The sequence below is a fragment of the Pogona vitticeps genome, chromosome 4 (genome assembly GCF_051106095.1).
Source record: "Pogona vitticeps strain Pit_001003342236 chromosome 4, PviZW2.1, whole genome shotgun sequence".
Classification (NCBI taxonomy): Eukaryota; Metazoa; Chordata; class Lepidosauria; order Squamata; family Agamidae; genus Pogona; species Pogona vitticeps.
The window spans coordinates 162,149,853-162,164,100 of record NC_135786.1 but is presented as its reverse complement, the minus strand read 5'-3'; the positions used below and the strand labels follow the sequence as shown (position 1 = coordinate 162,164,100).

The 14,248-nt window shown below is 40.2% G+C and overlaps 1 long non-coding RNA gene across 1 annotated transcript in view; it reads right to left on the bottom strand.

The window, feature by feature from the left end:
- The window catches only part of LOC144589222 (uncharacterized), a 39,168-nt gene extending 34,641 nt beyond the window's left edge, over positions 1-4,527 (bottom strand). The window contains exon 1 of the long non-coding RNA XR_013545206.1: positions 2,874-4,527. This is a non-coding gene — a long non-coding RNA (uncharacterized LOC144589222). The remainder of the gene's footprint in view (positions 1-2,873) is intronic.
- Between the last annotated feature and the right edge of the window lie 9,721 nt (positions 4,528-14,248).

The window sequence follows — 14,248 nt, the reverse complement described above, 5'->3', positions numbered from 1 at the left end:
GTCTTACAAGCTTCCTAGAAGACCTTTAAAACTATAGTCTTGTATCAATGTGTAGGAAGCTAGGATTGTCAAAGAACTCAAAAACTTTGCCAAAGTACAATTCTCAAGACTTAAGGGAGAAAGCACTGGTAGCTCTAGGGATACAGAACCAATGCAGTGATATTGTATTGCCCATACATGGAGGGAAACACTGATGGGTGGGTGCCATTATGCTTTAGCCTTCAAAAGCAATTGAGAGTACCACTTTTTACTTGAAAGGAAACAATGTGTTTTGGGGGCATTTGGTTTCCTATTTTGATATGCTGGTTGAGATGTTCTCTTTCAGGATGTGATAATGTGCTTTGTATGCGTCCTTAACTGATGTTGCCATCTGTGCAAGGATACAACCTCTCCTTGACCAGCACCTTGGTTGTACTTTTAGCAGTTTCTAATGTGACTTTCTACACTAGGCAACAGTATTTCAGCCAGTGAGTTATACTAGCTCTTACTCTAATCATAATGTAATCATAAGTTCTGAGAAAATATAAGTTCTCAGATGCCACTCAGTAAGTTCTTACTTGAGATGAAATCTGAATTAATTTCAACCCATGACATTTCTTCCAACAAACAAACCATTACTCCAAGAATATTATCTTAACAGGAGGCAAGTTAGAGTGTAGACCTTTCTCTCAAATATATTTACAGATATTTGTATTTAACTGAACATCAGCTATCAATGGCCATACTCCCCCATTCTGAGTATGGCCATTCCAAATATCTTTCCCAGAAATAAAATATCTCTCTCACAAAACAAAGTTTAAGAAGGTTAGAATAAAGAAAAGTCAGGAACCCAAGTGCCAGGAAACTGTTATGCACTGTCTCTTTAGAAATAGTTTATAGTCATATGTCTTCCCAGGGGCAATTGCTTTTAGGAATCTGGCTGTCTTGAAGCAAGAGAAATAAGCAGTCAGTTGAGATCATCATTCCAGCTTGGGATGAAATCTGAAAACAAAGCCTTGCCTGATGCCTCACAGTTCATTTTTCTCTTGAGGAAAAAGAGGCGGAACGAGAGAGAGAGGTGGGAACAGATCGTGACATAGCTATGAAAGCGATTTGCTTGTCTCCAAGGAAACAGCCACAACAAAAGGGATTTCTTGGAAAGTCAAAACAAAATGGGTAAAAATTGGATCGATACAAAGCCCCACAGGACCACTGTTGTTGTGCTGCAGCATTCCCCAGCATCACTTATTAACACATTATCTCTAAAGGCTGCTTTAAAAAGGTATGGTTTTGAGAAACCAGCAGAGGCTGGAAGCCCATTTTGCTGCATTCCATAAAAATTGTTTTGCCAGTTCCAGTTTCACCCTAGAATGTCTCATCTTGCAATAACATCGACACTAATACTGAATTGTGACAAAGGTTCATCTTCTTCTTTGAATTGCTCCCATCCTCAACACGACAGAAAGCATACATAGTGTAAAAAGAAGAACCCAGTCATAGGGTGGATTAAGATGACAATTTAATTGTCTCTAAGATTTCATAAACAAAGACATAGGCATTTAGACCTGCCCAGTTCTCAGATCAAGAATTCTGAAGACTGTTCTCAGCTTTATACTAACTTGGACTTATTTACTCCACAACGACCTCTTCTATACTGGCTTCAGAAGCAGGCATATCAATAAAAGGGCTGTAATCATTTTTCTTGAAGCTTAAAAATGCTTACTCACAGAAGAGCTTTTTGGTCAGACTAGCTGCACCATCCACTAGGGAAACAAAATAATTTGTTGGATTTATATGTCTGACTGAAATATCTGGTTGCCAGATAATCCCCTACATCTGCCAGATATGGGGGAAGAAATCTGATGAAAAAGCAGGGATGGCCAACATACAGTCTGTGCTATTTTTGCAGCACTGGCTGCCTCTGCTGTTGTTCTTACGTGCCACCAAATCACCTCCAATGCACGGTGACCTTAATATGGTTTTCAAGGTACGTGAGATTTTGTTGGTTTATAATATTTTTACCCTGCCCTTCTCCTTAAAGAGGACCTAAGGCAACTTATATCATTTAAAGACAATATTAAAGCTAACAGCAGTGAGTATACAAATAATAAAAAGGATCAAACATATACTATACTAAAACACACAATCCATACCAAAACACGTCCCAAGCAGTAAGGTACAACCAACAGCCCCACTGAGGCAGCCAGTCACTCAGGGAAAGCGTACCTGAAGAGAAAGGTCTTCACCTGCTTGCGGAAGGACAGTAAAGATGGGACCAGCCTGTTCTCCTGTGGGAGGGAATTCCTAAGACTGGGAGTATCAACAGAGAGGGCCCTCTCCAGTTTCCCTTAACACTCAAGCAGGTTCATAGAGGGAGATGCAGTCTTTGTTAGTTCTTTGGAATATGTGTACTAGGCAAATCAAGTGTTTCGGCTAGATTGAGAAAGGATTGCAAGAGAGAAGCAAGATAGCTTGGGCCCAAGCCATATTTAAGGAATGGTTTTATCATTGCCACCCTCACCATGAGTTTCCATAGCCAGGTGGGGAGTTGGACCCAGGTCTCCTGGGTCTCAGGGGGTGACTACATTGAAATATAGCATGGAATTGCTCTGGGATTGTCAGGTTAAATTTGTAATATTTTCCTTTGACTATATGATGTACAGATCAATGTGAATCAGCCCAGATCATTTTCTTCCTATGTAGTTTTCCCCTCTGCCACTTAGGCTTGTTTTTTGGAAAACAAATCTATTTGCTTAGGTTCAAGCATGTGATAACCTGTAACAATGTAGAAAACAATGGAAGCATGTGCAGGGACTGATTCAAGTGGTGCAAGAGTGCTTTTTAAGGTGATGTCTTAAGTGGGGCATGTTCTCTATGACTGTGGGAACACTCACCCTTGTGAGCTCTCTCCTTTTCTTCTTCTTCTTCTTCCTCTTCTTCTTCTTCTTCTTCTTCTTCATCATCATCATCATCATCATCATCATCATAGGTTAGAATTATCTATCCTAGTGCTATATCACCTAATTTGTGCACTGGAATCCCTAACTGGGAGAAAGGCAGTCAGAAATGAAACAAATAAATAAAGTAAAGACAGATATTGCATGCAATGTCTAGAGTGTCTAGTTAACAGAGCACCACCACCCACACTTATTGAACTACTGTGTTTTTTCTGTGTATACGATGCTACTTTTTCCTAAAATCATTACACTAAAAATTGAGCTGAGAATACAGAGAGAACAAAACTGCCCATACCTTGCCTCTGTAGACATGCTGCCTCCATTCACGAGGCTTAGCTTCCTACAGTCAGGAGACTTAGCTTCCGCCAATTATGAGCCTTACAGAACTGATGCTTAACAAACCAATTGGAACACACCTTGTTGGAAGTGGAGCCTGTAGGCTCAGATGCAACAAGGACTTGTAATGTCTGAGCATTCTGAGCCTGGAGGCTGAAGCCTCAAAGCTATGTTTTCTTAATTTGTGGGTTAGAAAAAGGGGGGGATTTTATAAATGGAAAAATATGGTATGTTAAAGAAAGTTGTTTAGAGAGCATCAGAGAGGCCCCACGCTTTCACTCTAAGTGGCTATGATAAAAGTAATGAGTGGCTATGATAAAAGTAGTAACACAAGGTATTTTAGCATCCAAGCTACCAATATGGAGTAATGACTTACAAATAAATAGTTCCATTGACCCCAATATGGAGAGCAGACTTCTGGATAATGACCCCAAGGAGCATTGTAACAAGGTTACAAAATAATATTCTGCAAAATATTATTCTAATGAGGTTCATGTAAAGCCAGTCTCTGAGCATGTGTGCTGCTCATATGGCACACCATGCAGGCATCTCAGCTTACACTTCTACATTTCTTAGTGCATGTGGGAAATTGTAATCCTTCCAATGGTTCTGTTAAAAATGAAGTTCATTTAACTTTATCATCTAATATGAGAGTACAATCAGAGTGAAAGAACAATTAAAGTAATGGAATAATTTTCTGTTTTGACCTTCCAAGGAAACAATCAATTGAAATTTAAAAGGATTATCTTTTGTGTAGCTTTGGATAGGTATGACAATGGCTTTTTAAAAAGCCGTGCATAATCCTTTCTCAGTCTTGCTGAAAAACTTTGATTTTCCTAGTACACATATTCCAAAGAACTAGCATTACTGATTCATTAGGTGGCAGTGAAGTTCTTTCTTGGTGAAAGAGTTTCTATGGTTAAAGGTCTTTTACAGACCTTCCTAGATCATGAATAATCTAGATTCAGCTCTGCATCCAAGTATGTGTGTAGGCATCCTTCAGTCTTGAGAGATTATGGTAACGAGCTTTGTATGGAGGATGTGGAACAGCTTCTAGTGTGCCAGAGAAGGCCAATTCGAGAGTGACAATGCCTTCCACACAAAAGACAAATACAATCCATCCCCTGTCCAGCTCCCTGATTTTGCTTCAATGCTGTGTGTGAAGCTGGAGTGTCCTCTCCAGAGCACGAAGCATGGGTAAAATAATATGGAGGATAGTCTGTTACCCAAGCAGCAAATCCCTCTCTCCACATCAATAGTCCAATGGAAAGGCAAGAGCCAATACAATTGGTTCCAGCGATGTTGCAGGAGTTGCCAGAATGACACAAACTGCCTCTGGGACTCTGGCTCCGGATTTTGCCTCGAGGTTAACTCCTGAAGCCTTTTGCATTAGTGGATAGAGCCACAAGGCAGTGGAGGTTTGAAATCAGAGTTTTCCTTCTCCTAGATGCGATCCAAGTATAATGCTGACAAAAAAAAACTAATCCAGCACTAATACTAAACTTTTTCAAACCATATACAGAGCAGAGATGCACTTGTTTCGATGTCTGGTGCATTTTTTTTAATTGAAAAGAAATGTAAACTTCAGATCTGGTGACGAAACAGTGGCTTAAATCAAACACTGTGGTTTGGTACTTCTTTTCTCTACCTCAAAGCCTGAAAAATTGGTTTTGGAAGGTTTCCCAGATTTTCAAAGCTGCTTTTTGAGGTATGGAAAGGAATACAGTGGAGGAAGTATTCATTTTCTCTGGGCCAGGCTGTTCTCTCAACAGACATTCGGCATTAGAACACCGGTCACAAGTTGCAGTCCTGAATATGCTTCCTTAGTGGGCCAGATGGGGAACCCTCAAAAGCCAGAAATTCCCCATCCCTAAGCAAGAAAGTGAACCATATCGGTCTTACTTCTTATTCAATCTCATGAGGAACTGCTGAAAGTCTGCCCACTTATCTTTAGGAAAAAGTGCATAAGCAAAGTTTGTGAAGGGAAAAAAGGGCTGCTTTTGGGAAAAATAGTAGGCTTGCTGCTGACTGTTTTTTTCTCTTCAGTTTCTTTTCAAAATGATCTTCAAAAGGATGCCTGAACTTATATGGTAAAAAAACAAACACCCAGCTGTTAAAGATCTGCAATGCCTGCCATTATATCCACAGAATCTTAAAATAACTGAGTTGGAAGGGGCTTGGAAGACCATCAGGTCCAACCCCATGCTCAAGGCAGGAATCCAAATCAAACCAGACCATGATTACATGTCCCACACTCAGAGATGATCAAGAAAAGATTCTGCCCCTCCTCTGTATGACTACCTTAATCAAAAGGAAGACAGCTTCTTAAAGATGAATGATTCATATGAACAGAAGAGGGATACATGAAATTTTTGTGGGTTTCCCCCCCTCACTTTCATTTAACCTTTCTTTCACTCTTTGTTGGTCAATGGCTCAGGAAATTTTCCATCTACTAGCATCACAATGGCTTGTGTCAGCAGCCCATTGGGGGGAGGGAATTTTGAATATATAAACAGGCCTGGGTTGATTTGAAACCAGTGAAGAGTGCTCTTCAGGTTTACTTCAGTCGTGCCTTATGGTGGGGATAACTGTGATGCTCAGCTCTTGTTGCCCTCCATCTTGTTTAGAAAATAATCAGTGGTAAACAGAAGAGAACCCTCCCCATATTCTAGTAGTTTTGGAACTTACAGAGGAGTTGACTCAGCAAGTTAATGTCACGGGACAGTTTAATAGGCCTGGAGTAGGGTGACTTATAATTCTGAGCAAAGGATTTCAGCTACTCTGTAGAACTATTCTATAATACTTTTCCAAATAATTGAAGCCTGCCTGAGAATGAAGGTATTTGTCTCTTGATGGAATGAGCAGGAAGAAGGGGGCCAGCCTGGGCTCTTAGGGAGGACATCCCACAACCTGGGCAGAGCCATCTAAAAGGCTGTCTCTTGCATCCTCCTGAAATGGGCCTGTGAGGGTGATAAGATGGAGAGAAATGTCTTCCCAGATCTTAAAAGCTGGGGAGGCTCATGTGGGGAGATACTATACCAAATTCTGGAGAGAGCAACAATTACTTCATGCAAAACATTCCTAGCTTTTTATCAGGATCTTCTGTGCTTGAGTAGTAGTTCCATTGGTTCACGCATCATAGAAACACAGGAAGGTGCTTTATATTGAGTCTTGCCACTGTCCATCTAACTCAATATTGCATTGATTAGCAGTGATTCTCTACAGCTGCAGCTAGAAATCTTCCCAAGCTTACTCGAAGATGTCAGGAACTGAATCCAGGACCATTTGCATGAAAAACAAGTGCTGCATCACCCCGACCCTCCTTATGTCTTAGGAGATGAGGCGGAGGAAGTTTTACTGATTTGTTGAAGAAGTTTGTTGTTAAGCTCTTGAGCTGTTGTTTACTAAGATCAACAAAGAACAAGGCACTTAAGTGAAGTACTTGATCAAATCAAGAGACCAGTTGTTTTAAGAAGAAAGAACATGGACGATTCAGAATGGCTGAGCAAAATATCGATTTACAGGTCCTGTACTGGCTTTTTCCTTTGATGATTAATTCAGTGACTAAAAATCTATAACAGCTTGGAGGTTTTTTGCTGCTAGGAATCTGAAGCATGTGACTAAGGAACCTAGGAATCCTTAAAATCTGGCCAGAACTTGGAACACTTTGCTGGAAAAGAAAAAGCAAATGCTAAAACTCTTTTGTAAAAATCAGTCTTGCTCCAACATCAAATGATCTGTAGTTACCATTGAGATCACGTGACCATCAGCTAGGATCAGCCGGTCCTGTTGTGGTATATTTAGAGCTTTGAAGAATTATCATTTATACTGTAACTTGCAGAATTCTCCAACCAACGTTATCAGTGGCTATGTAGATTGAGACACTCTGGGTCTTCTGAACAAAATAAAACAAGATAACTCCCTTCACCAAGTTATGTTAATGCTGGCTTCACCACACACAAAAATCAATACATGAAGTTGTTCATGGCATAATTTTCATGATGTAATATTACTTCCTCTAATGTGTAAACACGTTGTTAAAGATACAGGAACAGAAATTGCTAAGAAGCTGGCAGCTTTGGCAGTAATATGATCAACTTCTGGGGGAAAAGAAAGAAATTAAGGGTGCAGTCATACATCAAAATTGTGTTAGGATATAAGAAAAATGATATTTATGTTTACAAGGATTAAAGAGAACTTTTATAAAATTGTGTGGTGACGGTATCTATCTCTGGTGAAATTAAATCAAATAAATAAGTATTCTATGTTGTGTTGGAGAGGATGCTAGAAAACTGGTACTTATTTTCACATGGGAATGTGAGAGTGTGATGAAATGTTGGCAAATGGTATTTAAGAAAATAAAAGACATAACCAAGCAAAATTTAAAGGTATCTCCTAGAATAGCATTTTTATCAATATTTGTTAAGGAGGAATATAATTGGGCAACTATAGAACTAATTTCTAATGTATTAATGGCAGCTAGATTAATTATAGCTAAGTACTGGAAAATAAAACATGAATTTTAATTAAACAATTGGTAAAAATAAGTATTGGCTGTGGCTATCAATTATAAATCAATGCGTAGTATTAATGTAAATAAATGATTGCTTAGAAAAAGATACTTTTGCAGAAATTTGGGGAGATTTTATTGATTGCATACAGCGGGGTCTTGACTTAAGAACGGCTTGAGTTAAGAACATTTTGACTTAAGAACCACTCTCACAGGAAAATATTGACTTGACTTACATACTTAGATTTGAGTTAAGAACAGGAAAAAAAAACCACGTGGGAGGCAGGGAAAGTGCAAAATGTGAACTTTCAGTTAACTGTTGGCCAGTGAAAAGGGTGCCTGTCTGCTTCCTCACTCCTCCCAGCGTTTTTAGAGAGTGGATTGGGAGACAGTCTTCAGACTGCCTGCTACTTGTACTGCCTGGACTGTATTTTCCCTGCCTTCCCTGAACCTTTCTTGACCTAAGAAAAAAAGAAACAAAATATCCCCCTCTAGTGGTCGAAGGCGGAATAGCAGCTTCCCATTAGTTTCTATGGACAGAAAAGAGCAGATACGGATCAAATGGTTTTCAATGCATTCCTATGGGAAATGCAGATTTGACCTGAGAACTTTTTGACTTGAGAACCGCCTTCCAATACGGATTAAGTTCTCAAGTCAAGACCCCACTGTATTAATAAAGGCAAAGGGAAGTGCACCATCTTATTTATTTATTTATTGGACTTATATACCGCCCCATAGTGCTACAAGCACTCTCCGGGCAGTTTACAATTTCATTATACAGGCTACACATTGCCCCCCCAGCAAGCTGGGTACTCATTTTACCGACCTCAGAAGGATAGAAGGCTGAGTCAACCTTGAGCCGGCTACCTGGGATTTGAACCCCAGGTCGTGAGCATAGTTTTAGCTGCAATACAGCGTTTTAACCACTGCGCCATGAGGCTTCGTTACTATTTAGGATGGGCAATGAGAATTCTTGAAGGAAAGATCTCCAGTGGTCTTGTTGGGGGACACATTGTTTCCATTTTTGAAGGCTTGTGTATAAAAACTGTCTTACTTGGTTTTTTAAAATTTTCTTTAAGTTTGGATTGTGTCATGTAATGCATGTTTATTAATAAAATTTAAAAATAATTTTAAATAAATTGTGTTTGCCACACTTGAAATTAATTTAAAACATGATGTATAGATTAGTGCACAATTTTTGGTGTGGTTTTTTTTTTGTCCAGAAAACAAGGTATTTTAAATATCATCAGGGGAGCTGTTTATTTTAACCTGACTGTGGACACAATTTATTGTGAATTGTTTTGGCATGTGTGCTTGCTTGCCTGTGTCAGAGTAAACTGTCTGTGGAATTTGCCAAGTAAGGCATGCCAGGATCATGGGTTTTGGGCTGCAGGAAAACCTTGCAGTCCAATCTGCTATATTTTTACTATCTGCATTACTGAACTAACACATTCCAGTCTGGAATAAATAAAAATAAAACAAATACTGTATTAAAAATAACACCACTGGTGCCAGCAGCAAATGACTGTGAGAGGCAGCCACTGGGAGAGCAGGTGGGCACAGGACAAAGCCTCAAATGTAGCAATTTTAAAAGCCTGTACTAATATACAACCAGCTTCAACATGGATTAAAAGTTGTCCCAAAATGACGTATGCACTGACCCCCAAACCACATGACTATCCTGTGACTTTAAATTGACTTTAAAAACCCTGATCCATCACCCAACATGTATATAAGACCAGTTTGCCCTGAATGTAATCTCTTATCAATTCCTTTCCTGGCATCTTCCAACATCTACAACAAGAATGGCCAGTTAAGAATCCATGGGATGGATCAATCCTGAGAATAATTTATTTTCTTTTAAGCAGAAATGTTGTGTCAATTAGAAATATAAGCAGAAATGCACAAACTCTAAAGCAAGAATACAGTATAAGAATTTCGACCCCCCCAAAAATCTTCACCATACTGTTGTTAAATGATTAGTAACAACACATGTTTATATTAAAATATAGCAATATACAGGCAGGGAGCAATTTCAGAACCACACCTCCTGTCTCAGTGTCCAGGTATAAGAAAAGCTTGCACAGAGTTTCACTTGTTTTCTTTTCTTACACGAAGAAACAAAATAGCCCCAGTATTGCTAATATAAACTGTGTACCTCTATTTATATTAGCAAATCTAGAAAATGGTGGAGTATACATAAGCAGCTACAATAACCTGATAGCTTGGCTTCAGCTTGACCACTGGCTACCCACTCAGTCTGCTCTTTAAACTCCTTGATACTATCTGCTTGGCTAACTGACCCAACCTGGCTTTTGGAACGCCCCCTTCTTATCCCTTGGCAACCTCCAGAGCTACAGAGGCCACACATGCCAATCTCTGGATCTTGGGGGGGACACTTACACCTGCAACCCCCATTCCCAAATTTTTTCACTTTTAACTGAAAAAATGTCCTTGTGCTTCTGGTCCCTACTAAATTTGCAGGTATGAGTCCCAGAATTTCCCCCCTAGTTAGGATAGGTAAAGGTTCCCCTTGACATTCTGTCCAGTTGTGTCCGACTCTAGGGCGCAGTGCTCATCCGTTTCAAAGCCATAGAGCCAGCGTTTGTCCGAAGACAATCTTGTGTGGTCAACTGGCCAGCGCAACTAGACATGGAACGCCGTTACCTTCCCACCGAAGTGGTACCTATTTATCTACTTGCATTTTTACATGCTTTCGAACTGCTAGGTTGACAGGAGCTGGGAGAAGCGATGGGAGCTCACTCTGTCGCATGGATTCGATCTTACGACTGCTGGTCTTCTGACCTTGCAGCACAGAGGCTTCTGCAGTTTAACCTGGGAACCAATTCTGAGCCTGTTTTCTCCCCCCTACTTTCCCAACAACAGGGTCTTTTCGAGGGGGTCTTCTCTTCTCATGAGATGGCCAAAGTATTGGAGCCTCAGTTTCAGGATCTGTCCTTCCAGTGAGCACTTAGGGTTGATTTCTTTCAAAATGGATAGGTTTGTTCTCTTTGCAGTCCAGGGGACTCTCAAGAGTCTCCTCCAGCACCACAATTCAAAAGCATCAATTCTTTGGCTGTCAGCCTTCTTTATGGTCCAGTTCTCACTTCCATACATCGCTACTGGAAAAACCATAGCTTTGACTATGCGGACCTTTGTCGGCAAGGTGATGTCTCTGCTTTTTAAGATGCTGTCTAGGTTTGTCATCGCTTTCCTCCTAAGAAGCAGGTGTCTTTTACTTTCGTGGCTGCTGTCACCATCTGCAGTGATCATGGAGCCCAAGAAGGTAAAATATGTCACTGCCTCCATCTCTTCCCCTTCTATTTGCCAGGAGGCGATGGGACCAGTGACCATGATCTTGGTTTTTTTGATGTTGAGCTTCAGACCATTTTTTTACCCCTCCCCATACTGATAGAAAGCAACCAGCTGCCAAACAACAAAAACATTCCTTTATCAGACACTGTACTCTGTTATCGTCACCTGATATCTATTAATAGCTCCATCCCACCACTGGGCTCAAATTGTTCAAATCCTCCTCTGGCTTGGCAGAGGCATTCTCAGAGTCTACAATGTTTTGTCAAATGTCCAGTGGCCCGCCTAATGCCCCTTGTGTGTCAATACATGATCTCAATGCCTTTGCAACATCTGTGATATGGAATGGGTAATTTAATGTTTTGATCCATACGTTGAGCACTCCCTAGTCAAGGGAAATCTCTGCTCAAGAATAGGCTCAATTGGACCAATCCAACTGTATATTTCAATAAAGCAGGGACACTGAAACAGGTTATGGAAGAATGATAACAAACCTGTCCCTTCAAGAGACAATAAAGTGCTTTGAAAATGATGGATAAGGAATTCTTCAAAAATTAATCTAAGAACAAGGTAGCATCTTCCCCAATACTAGGAACAAGCCCTTGATTTCCACGCCCACCCATGCCAAAGAAAGAAAATGAAAACATGAAAACTATCTTTGTGACTTTCATGAAAGACATGTTCCAAGGATGGCCATGCAGAACTTGCTCCACCATTCAGGGTGGGTGAAGAATGTTGGTACCTTTCACACATTGGTGTCTACCCCTCCCTCCAAGCTAGACATATCAGAACAGTCTTTGATACAAGTACTCAGCTTTAAGGAATTCATCTGAACAAGAAAGTGGAAAAAAGTCACGTGCTCCTTTTACATAACTTATGTTTCTCATTCTGCATGTGCTTGGTTGATCCGTCCTTTCTGCATCTGTTCAAAGTGATCACACACTTTGACCTGAATTAAAAGGATTCAACTATTAAAAAGTAGAAGGATCTCTGATGGGGAGGAAAAACTACAGATTGGGGTTGTGGGATTCCAGGCCAAATCACATTCCCTTTTACATTGTGTGAGCAGTGGGGGAAATATGCAAATCAGCCAGCCCCAAACCAATAGTATGTTCAGCTTTCCCCCCCTCTGTGTAGTGAGGCTCTTGAATCCCATATTCATGAGCTTATATTGTTCAGGCTTTATTACTTTATAAATTTTGGTCAAAGTACTGTGTCGAGCAGTTAAACTTTAACCTTGAAAGTCACTTGGGGATTTCTTCATATGAAATAATCAGTACACTTCCATGATCTTATCATATACTTGGAGTGATATCACACACCAATACTCCAGGCATAAGCTTGCTGACTTTTACCTTGCCTTGTTTGGACAATCATGCTTTACATAGATAGAAGTGGGTTTTTGGGGTGCAGTTGGAGAAAAATGTGTACAGTTGGAAAGGACAGATGTGCAGTTTGAGAACCAGAGGAAAAAAATTAGACAAGTTATGTTGCAACTATTTATAGTGGGTGAAACTCTGTTCATGCAGATGTAACATAGAGAGACACTTGCATAAATGTGCTAGGTGTTACAAAGAGCAACTGTCACGTTCCCGCCTGCCCCTTGGTTGTTTCACCAATCAAAGGGCACAAGCTACGTGTCATGTCGCTGGGCTCAAATTGCAAATATCCCCATTTTGGGCAAAGAGTTTGATTGCATGGTGGCTCGGCTACTTCAGATGTTCTTGGAGGAAACTGATTATCTTGACCCATTTCAGACCAGGGTTTGGTACCAAAATGGCCTTAGTTGCCTTGACTGATGACCCGCTCTGAACTAAAGACAAGGGAGTATGGCTTTATTAGTTCTCCTGGACCTCTTGGCAACTGTTGAAGCCACTGATCTTGATATCCTCTTGGACTGGCTCAGTGGAATGAGAGTGGGAGGCACTGTATTCCAGCAGTTCTGTTCCAATCAGTTTTAAATTATTTTAAAGATCTTATGTTTTTAAACTGTCTTACACAATTCTGCAATCTTGCAGTATAGGGCAGGCTATAAATGTTTTAAATAAAAAAATGTGTACAAACAGTAAGCAAAGGAAAAACTTCATAATAACAGGCAACACTTCAGCAAGGAACAAGCCAAGTAATTTAAGGATAGGCATACAGGAATAATTTCTTTATCCCTCCTTAATAAGCAGGGAGAATCTGCTATCCAGCAAAAAAAAAATAAATCATATATTCACTTTGCACAAGACACTCATGCAACAAAATGAAGATATGTGGGAGTTTGTCCCCTTTCACACATTTGATCAACCTTTCACCTGCAAAAAGATTATCTTCTCTTCCATCGACATATGTACCTTTACAAAGATCTATTTAGTAAAGACACTTGACTTTTGCTGATCCATTCATGGAACATTAGCCTTCTTGGGGCACTTTCACACAGAAGGAAAACAGGAAATTGGTACATCTGTAGTTCTTCATACTTCCTGGAAAAGTCCAAGATTTATTTATTTAAAATATTTTATCCTGTTTTTCTCCTTAAAAAGGACCCAAAGCAGCTAATACTGAGACTTTTTTAAAAAAAAGAAAAATAAGAAATGGTCCAATTTCATACTGTACAATCAGCTCCACTAAGAGAAGCCTCCATACAGTAGGTACAAATGGACGTCTAGGAGTATACAGGGTAAAAGGGCCATTTCTGAAGGTGGAACTCATGGCCTGCTTGAGAAGGTCTCTGTATCTTTTATACAGGGTTTTGGGGGGGGCAGAATTCTGTTTTTACTCCTTTCCACTAGTGAACACTTACTTCCCCCTTAATTTTTTTGCTCCCCCTTCTCTGGCAGTATCTTCCTTTCTAGCTGCTATGCCATAAAGAAATCCTGAGGTTAATGTGATTAAGCAAACAAGCATCTAAGAAGCAGCAGCTTAAGGCGGTGGAGGGGGGGGAACCTCCTCCAAAAGCCTTAAGCAATATTACCTCTGTTCTTGTCTGGTCTGCCTGCCCTCAAGTTTACACCTGCAGAGCACATTTCGAAAGGAGTGGATGACATAAGAAGGCATCAGCAGGGATGTCCTAGAGAAGAAGGAACAAGTAAGCCACGCCCATTTCTCGTCTGTTCCCAAATGTAGTAATTCTTAATAGCACAATCTTAGGCATATTAAGATATAAGTG